At 33.9% G+C, this 15,390-nt stretch overlaps 1 long non-coding RNA gene across 1 annotated transcript; it reads right to left on the bottom strand.

Moving 5' to 3' along the window:
* Nucleotides 1-8,369: 8,369 nt before the first annotated feature.
* LOC147844017 (uncharacterized) lies at nt 8,370-14,298 on the bottom strand. The gene is made up of 5 exons (XR_015491306.1): nt 14,190-14,298; nt 13,976-14,076; nt 13,557-13,626; nt 12,963-13,064; nt 8,370-8,507 (listed from the first exon to the last, which is right to left on the bottom strand). It is a non-coding gene; the product is annotated as an uncharacterized LOC147844017 (long non-coding RNA).
* Nucleotides 14,299-15,390: the final 1,092 nt, after the last annotated feature.

A 15,390-nucleotide genomic window follows, 5' to 3' on the forward strand; every position in this document is an offset into this window, starting at 1 on the left:
CTGGTAAGCATAAAAAGAAACATCATCATGCCGCCCAGTAGCATTCATTTTAAAGATGAAATGCAGCCATATGTTCTCCAGAAATGTACATAAAATTTTGTCATTTTTAGGGTACACTTTTTTATCTTTAACACACTATGAGGTGCACAGTTGTACTTTTTAAGTATCAGTATACCCTTAATGTACATATGTGACCCTATAAGGTACAAGTGTACTTTTTGACCCCAGAGACTTGTTTTGTACCTTTATTTATGAGAGTGTAATCACGTCTCTAAATGACAACACATTGTGCCTAACAAAGTAAAATCAGTTTTTGGATTATATTTTTTTATTAGCAATTGCTTCACATGATTTATAGTCATAATATCATATGTCATTGATCTAGGCTCAAAATAAGTGGACATTTAAGTTGCTTTCTAAGCGCTAATATGGGCCCCATTTAGGTTATGTGTACATTTTCCACCAGCACAAACCAGGTGCTAGTTCAGAGCCAGTGCTATTGGCAGTTCAGAGCTAGCATGTGTAGCGATTCTTCTAACAACTGCTTTGCTTTTATAATGGCTAGATACAACGTGTTGTTATTAAGGTTAATAAATTTGCATCTAAACAAAGGGAATCCAATGTGTTCATGCAATTTGAATAGACAGAGTTTACAAGCAATCATTATGTTCTGCTACTATTTCAGACATGGTGTTGAAAGCAGTTTTTGTTCATCTCTTTGGTCACGGTAAACCCGCCCTCAGCCACTGATGTAAGTGCCTCTTACGATGGCAGAGAGAGCTTAACGTGCTGCAATTTAGGAAAACAAGTGCAACATTAAAAAAAAAATAATAATAATATATATATATATATATATATATATATATATATATATATATATATATATATATTTATTTATATATATTATATATATTACATATTTTTTTTGCTCGTTCAAACTACTTATTAAAAATGAACTGAAACAACACAATTCTTGAGATTTCATTGGGACCTCTAAATGTTTTATGTTCAATCCACATAAATTTGTTAAGTGTTAAGTTAACTTAATCAATTTGTGTCGGGACAACATGAATGAATTGTGTGGAACCCTGCCTTTTTTACAGTGAATTTCAAAAAAGCAAATTAAGAAAAGATCTTCATCCGTTTGACAGTGCACATGCTGCAACTCTTCACAACGCAAACCATTAAAAAAAATGTGCTGCATTTTCCCACAACGCAAACAAATTAATAAAAATTGTTTGTGTTGTGGGAAAATGCAGCACGTTTTATTAGATTGTTTGCGTTGTGAAGATTTGCAGCATGTGCACTGTCAAACGGATGAAGATCTTTTCTTAATTTGCTGGTGTTTTTTGTAATTGCATGTCTTTTTTTAAATTGCAGAACATTAGGCTCTCTTGGCCACCGTAGGTTCTTCTTACTTCTATAGCCCAATGTTTTAGTGGTTACATTTGTTCAAAGTTGTAAGACAAAAACTGGCTCTTAACCAGCGCTCAAACTGAATGGTGGAAAAGGATTCATTGGCTAATTCATATACAGTAGGGCCAACATGTAACCTGCCTAAGAATCTATCTATAGGGCTCTTATTTATTGCCCATATCATCCCAGAATGTCAGCTGGGAGAGGGTCAGCCCTGAACAGTTTAATCTTGTTTAAACACATCTGATCAGACTAATCCTAGTCCTTCAGGTTTGTTTGAAACCTATAGGTAAGTGTGTGTGAGCAGGAATGGAACTAAACTCTGCTGGGCGTTGGCTGTTCAGAAACTGAATTTGACACCCCTGAGTTAAACAAAAAAAACTCCAAAATCCTCCTAAAGTTTGTGCATCTGTTTGCCAACTCCCTAGAAATGGGTGTAATTTCACAGCAAATTTAAAGCTGTCGCACACCCGCCCGACTTTTTTTCTCCTCTAGACAAACACCCACAGAGACAGCTGGACTCAACCAGCCTTTCTATCCTGACATTCATTAAAATCTGATCAACTGATGCCTTTAAGTTTTGCCAATTCCATGTCGCTTAAAAATCAAGATGATTTTGGATTTTTGATGATCTGGTTGTGTTACTGATACTGTAAATCTCTACTGTACTTTCTCCTTCGTTACTTCTTTCATTATCGAGCATGTACAGTATGTCTTGTATATAGGTGTATATTTTCTGTACATTCCCCATAATACATTCATTCATTCTCTTTTCGATTTAGTCCCTTTATTAATCCGGGGTCGCCACAGCGGAATGAACCGACAACCTATCCAGCACATGTTTTACTCAGCGGATGCCCTTTCAGCCGCAACCCATTCCTGGGAAATTCTCCATAATCGATTAATTAATTGAATTGCATTACAGAACAGAGTCTCTTAAGCTGAATCTTGCTATGTGGCATGCAACTGTTTGCACATAAGAGTAAGACAAAATATTTTTTCCTGCCCAAATAAATTGTCTTTGAATCAGTCGACGAGCAGATCAGTTGATTGTAGTATTAATACTATAGAGTTGATATTAAAACTAATGTAAATATTCATTATTAAATAATAATGAAATAATAATTTACCCATTGAGCTCATATGTATAGTGTATTACTGTCTTCGCAATGGCAAACTGTTGTGTGAGTAAAATCTTTTTAGTGAAAGGACTAAACTTAAATGACTCCCAAATGAACTGGCTCTTTTTAGTGACTCAAAAACTTAAAGTGTGATAAATGTAGTCTGTTTTATAAACTAACAACACCTAGTATCATTAATTGAAAACATAGCTTGACTAATGTAATCGTGTTCACAAATAAATGAGTTTTATGAGCTGACACGTTTTGTAATTCAAATACAAATGATGCATTCAGAGCTAATCTAATGACTTTATAAATAGTGATTCACAAAAACATGGGCCTACAGCACAATGGAAATAGTCTGATGCCTGAATTATTGAGCTGATGGTTTTATTAATTAAAAGTTTAAAGTAGGCTATTGGTTTGAATTAGTCTGCTTTGAACTTTTTCAAGGTTACATTTTTTTGTGTCAGTATCATTACTGAATGACTCTGAACAGAGCGTTTGAAAAAAACTGGACAGAGCGTTTGATTTTGGATTTTGCAGTTCAACCTAAATTCCGTGCTTCAGTATTTGATTTCTAACTACAGTAGTTGATGGGATGAAAACAAATCTTTTAGAAGCTGTGAATCAACTGAATCAATTTCTTCCCAAAATGATTCAGCATTTCGAAGTCCTCAAAACACTGCACACATTCTTCAAGCCTGTTGGTAAAACTGTGTAAAAGCAACGAGAATATTTATTTTACAAATGTTTCTTTAAAAATGTCTAAAACTGATCAGATAAAAAACGAGAAATTAAACATTTTAAAACAGCTGTGACATGGCCGTCTTGTTTACTGTAATCACATGATGCAGTCAGATTCAAAAGCACTATGTTTATTTTTATTTATTTTAACCTGTCCCCACTTATGGGGATTTACACCTACATAACGTAAAAAAGTAACAGTTTTTGAGCCGAGTGAGCTGCAAACATAAATTAGGTGGATAGATGGGAGGGCAGCACGCCATGTCTGTGTGGAGTTTGCATGTTCTCCCCATGTTCGTGTGGGTTTTCTTCGGGTGCTCCGGTCTTCCCCACAGTCCAAAGACATGTGGTATAGGTGAATTGGGTAAGCTAAATTGTCCGCAGTGTATGTGTGTGAATGGAAGTGCATGGGTGTTTTCCAGTTATGAATTGCAGCTGAAGGGCATCTGCTGCGTAAAACATATGCTGGATAAGTTGGCAGTTCATTCCACTGTGCTGATCCCAGATTAATAAAGGGACAAGAAAATGAATGAATGGATCAATTAATGGATGGATAGATAGAAGGCACTTCGAGCTTGGTCTAGACTAGGGGTGCCCAAACTTTTTGTTTTGAAGGGCCAAACACCCAAATTGGATTGAGAGATGTGGGTCGAAGATAAATAAATCAAGCTGTATAATAAAGTTGCCCTAGGTTATGGCCTCATTTCTTTCAAAAATATTTAGAAAACACGACTTTAATCAGATTAAGTAATTTTAATAATTTTTTTTCACTTTATAATTAACCTATCATAATGAAAACAGTGGAATTCCATTTATAACACAATGGAGTTTAATGGCGAATGCACTAGTCAAGCTGCACCTGCCTTTGTCTTAATTTGCTCACTGAGGATTTCTGAGCAACAGGTTGTTCATTAAAAAAAAAGAATAGTTTACAACATATAATCAAGACATTTAATCAAAGTTAGTTTTTTGCAGCTTAAAATAAAACAAACGAAAGGTCACATTAAATTAGAAATTACAATGTGTATTAAAGGTATTGACCCCAACCCTCCCTAAAATTCGCCCTCTCTTCTTTGATGGAATCATGAGCCAAATCAAAGGTTACCATGGACCAACTTTGGCCCACGAGCCCTAATTTGGGCATCTCTGGTCTAGACAGTCTAATGCTAAAACATATAAAAGGGTAAACATGCTGAAGTATTCAGCAAGAACAATTGTGTTCATATAAAATAGTTTTTTTTTTTTCATTTACATTACTGTTTTTTAACCACGTTCCTGGAGGACCACCAGCTCTGCACATTTTCCATGTCTCCTTAACCAAACACACCCGATTCAGATCATCAGCTCATTGAGAGACTGAAAGACCTGCAATAGTTGTGACAGAAAAAGGAGACATCCCAAACATGCAGTGTTGGTGGTCCTCCAGTACTATGGTTGGGAAGTCTGATTTAATTAACACATGAAGTCATTCTTGTAATAATCTAGAAAACAATATCTTTTGAAAGCCAAGTATCTCATCAAGTGTTTTATAAAGATAGCATACAAAATAAGATTTTATGAGTCTATATATGTGTCTTTTACTCCCTCACAGTCAATTCTTGCTTTAAACAAACCATTAATGATCCATTAATACAGCCAAGAGGGACACTGGTTGAGTTTGCATGTTCTCACAGTGTCAGTGTGGGTTTGCTCTGGGTGCTCCAGTTCCCCCACAGTCCAAAGACATGCGCTTTAGGTGAATTGAATAAGCTAAATTGGCCGTAGTGTATGTGTGTGTGAATGAGTGTGTATGAATGTTTCCAAGTACTCGGTTGCAGCTGGAAGAGCATCCGCTATGTAAAGCATATGCAGGATAAGTTAGCGATTCATTCCGCTGTGGCGATCCCTGATGAATAAAGGGACTAAGCCAAAGAATAATAAATGAATGAATAAACAGCCAAAAGCAGATAATAGGCAAGTATTATGTAGGAATTAGGAAAGACTTGAAAACAAAACACATATACGCATTATAAAGTAGCTTTATAAAAGTTTATAATAATCTGTGAAGCTACACTGAAAAAATGATACAATAATGCCAAATACATTGCTTTTTTCCTCTCTCCTCTCACAATGTTCAAACACATGGAGGTTTCTAAAGCTGTGTGTGTTGTGCTGGAAGGCTTAAGGATTCACTTTTGATTTCTTCTTCCTTCAGCTTGATAAATCACTCTGGCGCCCAATCCCTCTGTCCTTCACTTCCCATCTTTTTTCCCTTCCCCTCGGCATCATAATGCATTTGTTGTTTCTTCCTCTATTACCCCTTTCTCTGTTCTGGATTTGGAGGCAGTCAGTGAGAGCATATTAAAAGCATTGGTGTAAATTATGGTATGAGTCATAGCAAACTCAACAGCAGACATTCAGAGTATTTTTGAGAAAAGACTGAATGGAGCTCGCAACGATACACTCATTGATGGTAAAAGGTGAGAGAGAAAAGGCTGGAAAAAAAGAAAATTGCACAGTAGCTACATAATGAGTCCTTATGTGTGCGTGTGTGTGTGTGTGTGTGTGAGAGAAAGAATGCATTTGTACCCATATTTTTCTTTCCTTTGGATTAGACGCATGTAATCATAATTAGGCAGTGGTGCATTTGATTACCTGTATGTCCTCTTTGCACTTTGAGCATCATGACAAGTGTTGTAATCTCCAAACTCTCCCTCAAGACATGGATTTTCCTTTGAAGCTCTGTGCTCGGCATTATAGGTACCTAGATGCAACGTAACCTCTATTCCCGCTGGCACATGCACAACTTCACCAGCCATTACTTACATCAGAGCATCTTGTAGACTCGGATTAGTCAGTAATAGGCAAAAGTAAAAGGAACAGATGGGTTTGACCTTTGAATAAATGAACTGGCTTGTCATTACCCATGGGGCTTGATGCTGTTGCCTCTCAAATTTAAGGACACTCAGGTATAAGGTTGTTAGTTCTGCTATCTTGCCTTTCAGTTGGTTTCATTGACTGTATTTTAAAAGCATAACATCTTTAGATCTGATATATACTGTATGTAATCTTGGGGAATTTTGGGGTTATGGTCAGGATAAAATACTGCTATTTTTGGGGAATTTTCTCCCCAGTTGAATGTAAACAAAATAAAAGACATGGAGATAGATTACAGGTTTCTCATATCCCCAGCATATCAACTATTAAAGGCAGGGCCGGAGTGGGACTCCTTTTCAGTCCTGGAGTTTCAAGCCTTAGACCGGTTCACTTCAGTTCATGACTGACAATATTAAAATAACATCATTACCACAGTAGTGAAGATTTATTTGAACGGTTAACACAATGTAATATCTAACAGTATCAGAATCTATTTTCTGTAAGAGTTAGTGAAAAAATGAAAAAATGTCAAATAAATAAATACAAATATATATATTAAGCTATATGTATAAAATAAAGATTACAATTAAATGTATTGAATTGTCGAATGACACTATCATGTCTTTTTTTAAAGCAAACAGCTGCTTTATAACTTCAAATATTTGTTATAAACATGAGAACATTAAAAGGTAGCTTAATGTCCAACACTATTCTTTTAAACATCACAATGTTCTTTCTTGCAATATCTGAATATGTATTCTGTGCAAAATTGTTCTCAGATATCAGGTCTTAAACACAAATAAAGAATAAAACAAGTTTCGCACTGTTATCTGACATACTTTTTTTAACCAGTGTTACTTTCTAACGATAGCTTTATCTTTTTTCCCCTTTTTAGCATTCTTCTAGCCTGATCAAGTTAAGTCAGATTTATTAATGTTGTGAATCATCTGATTTCATTAATTGTCTCAGGGCATTTTTTATTGAGCAGGTGTAATATTCATTAATATTAATTATTCAAATTCTTATATTCACTCAATGACAATCCTAATCAGTTCTAGAGTGTTGGGCTCATGACTGGTGCTTGGTAACGTTACAGGGCCTGACTCTTCACTGTTAACAGCAAACTAGACAAGAGGCTGCTGCTGCTGAAGAGCTACAGTACAAGAAAATGTTCGGTACATAAACAGTGGTTTGCAGACATCATTGTTTTGCACTGCTTCTAACTAGCTTAACGTTAACTACCAGCTGTTTCATCGTCTTCATGTGTTGTACTTTTGCTGCCGCTGGTTTTAACGAAAAATGTACTCTGTCTTTTAAATTGTGAACTTTTCAGCGCCACCTTTGCGCTTTTTGTTTTAAGTTTTAAGTTTAAGTTTCGCAATGATTTTTCTGATGAGCAAGGTGCCGCTGTTGGGGAGTCAAATGATAATGACAGCATCATTAACCTGCACTGTAAAAAATTTCCCTGTAAAAAAACGGTAATCTACTGGCAGCTGTGGTTGCCATTATCATACTGTAAAAATATGGTGCCCTACCGTTTTTTAAATTAACAGCATGATACTGTTTTTGTTAGCAACAGTATTCTACTGTTGTGGAACTGTAAAAATACAGTGCCCTACCGTTTTAAATTAACAGCATGATACAGTTTTTTTTGCCACAGTAATCTACTGTTATGGAACTGTAAAAATACAGTGCCCTGCCATTTTAAATTAACAGCATGATACTGTTTTGTAAGATACAGCATACCACTGTTATTCTAATGTAAAAATACAGTGCCCTACCTTTTTTACATTTTATCTACAGCATGCATCTGTTATTTAGAAGCATAAAGCTGTTAAATTACAATCCATATTTAACCATATTATTTCAGATTAAAATGATTCAAAAAGAGAAATAAATCCAAGTTATATTTCACATTTTTATTTTCAAACAACACAAAATGAAATCTGCATTGTGTTTGTGAAAATATTAAGCCAAAGAACAGGCAAAAATTGTAAGTTCTCCAGAAATGTTAAGATTGTATTCAGCATTGTACAACAAGAAGCAACTTACCGAATGTCATAGAAAAAATTAATAAATAGCCACTTTACAATTGAGTCTTGGATATAAAATATAAAAAATTTATAGCCCCAAATTGAGCTTCAGCAAATAAAGAAAAAAGGCCTCTGTGTTGCAAAAGTAGGGGGGTGCAAGCTAGCTGCATTTTAAATAAAGTCCCATTCAAAGTCCATTAGTTTCTTTAAAAGGTTTGAAACCTTGGGGTTTACAGTCATGGTCTTCTTCTGAACTGTCTTGCCAGTTTTTTTTGACGTCACATTTCCTCTCACAGCCTTGGTTCCCCTCTCTGGATTTATGCCAGCAAAGCATCTGAATAATAAGAATAAAAGATTTTCTGTGAACAAGGTATTTAAAACTGTATGACTTACAAAAATAAATAAACTATCTGCAAAAGTGATTTTCTGTTCTGAAAGAAAATTTTAGTGAAAAAGCACATGCATTTTTGCAGCACTAAAATGGTTTTCCCTGAAAAAAGGTTATTATTATATGATGAAGATTAAAGACATGAAAAGGGCATTCAAATGTTAAAATGTTTGATTTTTGAACAACACCAGTGACGTGTGTGTACATAGTTTAAGTCCCTATTTGCTATTATTTATGTGCAGTTGAAGTCAGAATTATCAGCCCCTTTTTTTGAATTATTTATTTTCATTATTTTCCTAATGATGTTTAACAGAGCAAGTAAATGCTCACAGTATCTGATAATATTTGTTTTTCAGGAAAAAGTCTTGTTTTATTTTGACTTTTACTTTTTAAATATTGATTTTAAGGTCAAAATTACTAGCCCCTTTAAGCTATATAATGTTTAGATAGTCTACAAAACAAACCATTGCTATATAATGACTTGCCTAATTACCCTAATCAGCCTAGTTAACCTAATTAACCCAGTTAAGCCTTTAAATGTCACTTTAAGCTGTATAGAAGTGTCTTGAAGTATATCTCGTCAAATATTATTTACTGTCATCATGACAAAGAGAAAATAAATCAGTTATTAGAGATGAGTTATTAAAACTATTATGTTTAGAAATGTGTTGAAGAAATTCTCTCCGTTAAACAGAAATAGGGGAAAAAAATAAACGGGGCAAATAATTCAGACTTCAACTGTATATAATATAATATATATATTTTTTCCCCAATTTCTGTTTAACAAAGAGAAGATTTGTTCAACATTTCTAAACATACTAGTTTTAATAACTAATTTGTAAAAACTAATAACTGATTTCTTTTATCTTTTCCATGATGACAGCAGATAATAATTGCCTATATTTTCTTAAAATACTAGTGTTTAGCTTAAGGTGACATATAAAGGCCTAACTAGGTTAATTAGGTTAATTAAAGTCATTGTATAACGATGGTTTGTTCTATAAACAATCAAAAATATGTATTGCTTTAGGGGATTAATAATATTGACCTTAATATGTTTTTTAAAAAAATAAAAACTACCTTTATTCTAGCTAAAAATCAGAACAAATTTCTCCAGGAGAAATAATATCAGAAATTTTGTGAAATATTCTTTGCTCTGTTAATCATAAATATGTAAATATTGAAAAAAGAAAAAAAAATCAAGGAGGCTAATAATTTTGACCACCACGCACGCACACACACACGCACGCACACACACACACCACATATAGTGTTCAGCATAAACGAACAGCCCCTTTAAAAAATTTATATTTGTATAAATTCCTCAGTGAATATAGACAAATATATATTGATGCATTTAAACAAAACAGTTTTATTAAACAGAGTAATATTTTTTTCCTGTTATTCCTGTTATTATTAAAGATGTATTTATTCATCAATAAATATTATTTTTCATCAAAATATTCAAAATATTCACTGGCGTGTACTAAGTTTATTAGCTCCAATTTTGGCTTTGACTAATCTAATGTTTATGCACAAAAATATAATTGTAAAGCATTCTATTCAAAATATTAATCTGAAGGACAAAGTTTTTAGACGTCATGTTTAAAAAGGCTATTCTGCTCACAAAGGCTGCATTTATTTTATCAAAAATAAAGTAAAAATGTTGAATTTTAAAGTGTTACTACTAGGGATGTAACAGTATCAGAATTTCACTGTACGATAATACCTCAGTATGAATGGCATACTTATTGAATAATTTACAGGAAAAAACAAAACTAATGAAAAGACTTGAAAAAAGACCCAAAAGTGTTTATTTACCTTAGCACTGAACATATCAATGACATACAAATTAGCCATCTATCTGTAAGTTTCGAAACAGGAACTTCAATTTTTAAATTTTAATAACAAAAAACTATTAAACTATTAAACTATATATATATATATATATATATATATATATATATATATATATAAAGTTTCAATTTAGTATTGTTGAAAACTCATCACATTCAACATTTAATCACTCACTCACTTAGATAGAGATGGGTTTTTTAAGGAAAATTATCATATAACTAAAATCTGGTAAAAGCTGGGATCTCTGGGCATGTCCCCTGCAACAGAAAAACCCCTCTCATTTGGGACTGAGGTTTCTGGAACAGAGAGATATGATTTAACCAAGGTTGACAGCAGTGGGTAACGTTGTGCATTGTCTTTCCCCCACTTGAGAGGACAAGCCATGAGTGAGATAGAGGTCTCTTTGCGGTACATGTCAATGTCTGCATCAATCTAACAAGTGTGCTGTGTTCTGCAGTCCCCATGACTGTTTTTAGTCGTATTCCCCGACTTAAATTTCACCACAGTCTGGCAGTGCCTGCATACTGTTTTTTTATTTGTCTGTCACCTTTTCTCCTTTCTTGTATCTTTTTAGAGAGAAATCGAAATGCTTTCAAACATCCGATTTGAAACCCACTTTAGGTTCGATCATTTCCAGCTCTTTTTATTCCCAGCTACTAGCACCACACTCCATTTCCGCATTACTGGATCTGTAGCGACAACAGACCGCAAAGGATGATGGGAATCATCCTGGGCTGATGGGAATTGTAGTTCCTGCTACCTCCCTTTCGCTTCATTCGCCTAAGCAAACTTTTCTCAGAAATATAGTTTTATTGAGTCATGCGCCTACGCTAATAATGAAAAAAAATTACTATTGCTGTATGACGGTATTTACAATTTTGTTACATCCCTAGTTACTACACAATTTAAATAATTCAAATTTTTAAATTTTTATTTTTTTTCTTATTGAACTTAGTTTCACATTTAATTTAGTGTCACATGATCCTTAAGAAATCATTATATTATTGGTACAAAACCACTAATATTGATTCTTATAATGATCAGTGCTAAAAAAAAAAAGCTTCAAAGTATTTTGGAAACTGATACATTTTTACCATTGTTTGATAAAAAAAAAAAAAAGTAATTTTTTTTTTTAAATCTTTTTTGCATTATAAAAAATTAATTTACTTTTATTCATTCTTTCATTCATTTTCTTTTTGGCTTTTTCCCTTTATTAATCTGGGGTCACCACAGCGGAATGAACCGCCAACTTATCCATCATATGTCTTACGCAGCGGATGCCCTTCCATCTGCAACCCATCACTGGGAAACACCCATACACTCTCATTCACACTCATACACTACAGACAATTTAACTTACCCAATTCACCTGTATCGCATGTCTTTGGATTGTGGGAAAAACCGGAGGACCCGGAGGAAGCCCACGCGAACACAAGGAGAACATGCAAACTCCACACGGAAATGCTGACCCAGTCGAGGCTTGAACCAGCAATCTTCTTGCTGTGAGGTGACAGCACTACCTACTGAGCCACCGCGTTGTCTAATTTACTTTCATGCTTGAACAATTTAGTTTGATGAGTAAAAGTAATTAATTTTCAATGGTACTTTGAAATAGTATTGTATAATGTGTACTGACGTGGTGGCGCAGTAGGTAGTGCTGTCACCTCACAGCAAGAAGGTCACTGGTTCGAGACTTGGCTAGGTCAGTTGACGTTTCTGTGCGGAGTTTGCATGTTTTCCCCGTGTTCACGTGGGTTTCTTCCTGGTGCTCTGGTTTCCCCCATATGTCTAAAGATGTGGTACAGGTGAATTGGGTAGGCTATATTGTTCATAGTGTATGTGTGTGAATGGGTGTGTATGGATGATTCCCAGAGATGGGTTGCAGCTGGAAGGGCATCCACTGCATAAAACATGTGCTGGATAAGTTGGCGGATCATTAAGCTGTGGCAACCCTGGAATAATAAAGGGACTAAGCCGAAAAGAAAATGAATGAATAATGTGTATTGCATTGTTTCACAAAGTTATGACAACAACAATAAATGTTTATTCTTAGCAGATGGTTATATTTAGCACCATGAGAATTATGTGACACTGAGGACTAGTATTTTTAATGATGATCAAAATTTAACTTTAAAATACAAGAATCACATTTTAAACTAAATACAATAAAATACCAGTACATGATTTAATTAGTTTATGATAAATATATACTATTTAACTGACATTTCACTATATCACAGTTTTTGATGTATTTGTCCTTGTTTCTATTACAGTATTGTTTAGCCTTTGTGAGCACAAGAAGCTTATTATACGACATATATATATATATATATATATATATATATATATATATATATATATATATATATATATATATATATATATATATATATATATATATATATATATATTTCTGATTCCAAACTTTTCACTTGTAGTGTATACACACAAACACACATGTGACAAGTGGGACATAACAATATTCTATTCCATGAAGTCCTCATGCTAAATTAAACTAAAAATATGTAAGTGCAAACATATTACCTTTGAAGGAATTCCAGTGTGCATGCTCACCCTCACAGATTACTCTGCCTTCCATGCTGATCATCCATTGTTTTATCCACTGGCCCAAAGTATCATCTGAACCTTTAATAAATTGGTTGATTAAAGTATTATTTAGGAATTATTCTGGAGATTAATTCTGTGATTTATCATTTGTTTTGAAAGGCTTGGTGTAGAAAGGTCCATGATAAAATTATGCAAGACGTGATAAAGCCATACAATATCATTTTTCAAAATTAAAATAAATATTTAAATAACTATAATAAGCAACTACATGAAATCAAACCAGGTAATCTGAGATTCAAAGATAATGAAAAGTGACAGAATGTCTTAAGCATGTGTTAAAACATTGACAATAGTATGTCAATAGTAATACCAAAGGATAATTAGGCTTCTAAAAGGCAAGTTTATTTCTTTGGGTATCAGATCAAAACAAATACATACATTTCTAACTAAATGAGACTTTGCTTTAATGAATTAAAAACGAATGAATCTATTTCGTCAAATACAAACCAGCAAAGTCTATAGCGGGACACAAATTAGATTTTTTCCCTATCTTAATCACAAAATACTTACCAGGCAGAATCAAATGAGGAGTCACTGGCAGGTTACCCATCTTTTCAAGATTAGCAGTGGTGGCAGACATCTATTGGTCAAAAACGAATTGTAAAGAATTTTTATTATAATAGCAGTTACTCCTTACTCACAAAAAAGATTAAAAGCTCTGCTACTTTAGGTAACGTTACCAAGCATAAAATCTGATCGTAACTCTAGTCAATTTCTATATAAACCAACTGCAATAACGTAAAAATAACAAAGGTCTCACTCGATCTTAAAATGTTATTTTTAGAAGCACCGGAGTTGCAAATGAAAAGGTGTATCTGTAATAAAATGGACCAAATATGCAAGTTACACATGTAACCACATGAAAAAAAAAAAGATTCTGTACGATCTTCACTCAAAGTTCATGTAAAATCTAGGTTTAACATTCTTACCTGTGTGTGATGTGAATATGAGTCCTCCAGCTATCGTTAGCTTGCTAAATTAGGCTAAAGTTACCCCCTTTCTCTTCTCAAGACATTCAAACGGTCGTATCCTGCAATTAAATAAACAGGTGCTTTGGTTATGTGTTGATTGGATGTTTATGGCATGATATTTAAATTTAATAAGTATTTTAAAGATAGTACGTTTACAGATATAGCTTCTTACCTCGTCGAAAATATCCAAATTATCCAATTATCCTTTCTTGTAAGTACCTTGGAGTTTCAAACAGAGGCACGCAATTCAAATCTGTCATAAAATGCAGGGCAATGTACCAGTTCATGTAACCACAAATTATAACGTTCAACATTTTCACTGTTCCTAAAAGTTCAGGTAAAATATCCATCCAGGCTCCAGGAGATGTGAGGACTAACGTTACCGAGTCCTTATGCTAATCTTGCTTTTCAAATTCACACAGTCAAATCATTGTTGCAGTTGTGTGTTTATTGGATGTTTACATGTGATTTTAAAAACTAACAGGTACTTTACAGATAGTTAGTCACATATGGAGCTGCAAACTTACCTCATGTAGATAATCCAAAATGGCGTCTTGTGTACACAGAAAAAAATATGGTATAAAACCGTTAAATTACAGTGCCCTTACTGTTGTTGCTCAACCACTCAATCTGAAGTGAGCAAGTCTTCCCATGATGCATTGTAAAAAACGGCAACTTGCTGTTTTTACATTAAAACAGTATTTTGCTGTTTATTTTCACCGTAAATTTACAGGAATTTTTTACAGTGTGTGGGAGTTTGGAGTTTTGGTAAAATAAGGAATTAAAAGAGTGAGGCTATGGTCAAATAAATAAATAAAAATGGGAATACTGGAAATACTCATGGTCCTCCCGATTAGCCAATCCGGGCCTGATTAAAGGTTTGGAGTTGGACACTGAAATTGTTGGCACATAAATATCCAGGGGTTGTTAATGACACCCAGGCTGTCTATAAAAAATTTCAACTAAGACTGAGGAAACTTAGAGTTTTGGTTTTGAACGTCTACACTGTAAAAAAAACTATATATATATATATATATATATATATATATATATATATATATATATATATATATATATATATATATATATATATATATATATATATATATATATATATATATATATATATATATTATAATACATTATGACTTTTACTTATTTTGTTGTTTACTGTATGATTACAGTATGGAAGTGCAGTGGATAGTGCTATCGCGGCACAGCAAGAAGGTCGCTGGTTCGAGGCCCGGCTCGGTCAGTTGGCATTTCTGTGTGGAGTTTATTCTCCCAGTATTTGTGTTTATCCAAAACCTCCAGGTGCTCTGGTTTCCCCCACAAGTCCAAAGACATACGGTACAGGTGAATTGGGTAAGCTA

This window comes from Danio rerio, chromosome 5 (genome assembly GCF_052040795.2).
Source record: "Danio rerio strain M-AB ecotype USA chromosome 5, GRCz13ab, whole genome shotgun sequence".
In the NCBI taxonomy this organism is placed as follows: Eukaryota; Metazoa; Chordata; class Actinopteri; order Cypriniformes; family Danionidae; genus Danio; species Danio rerio.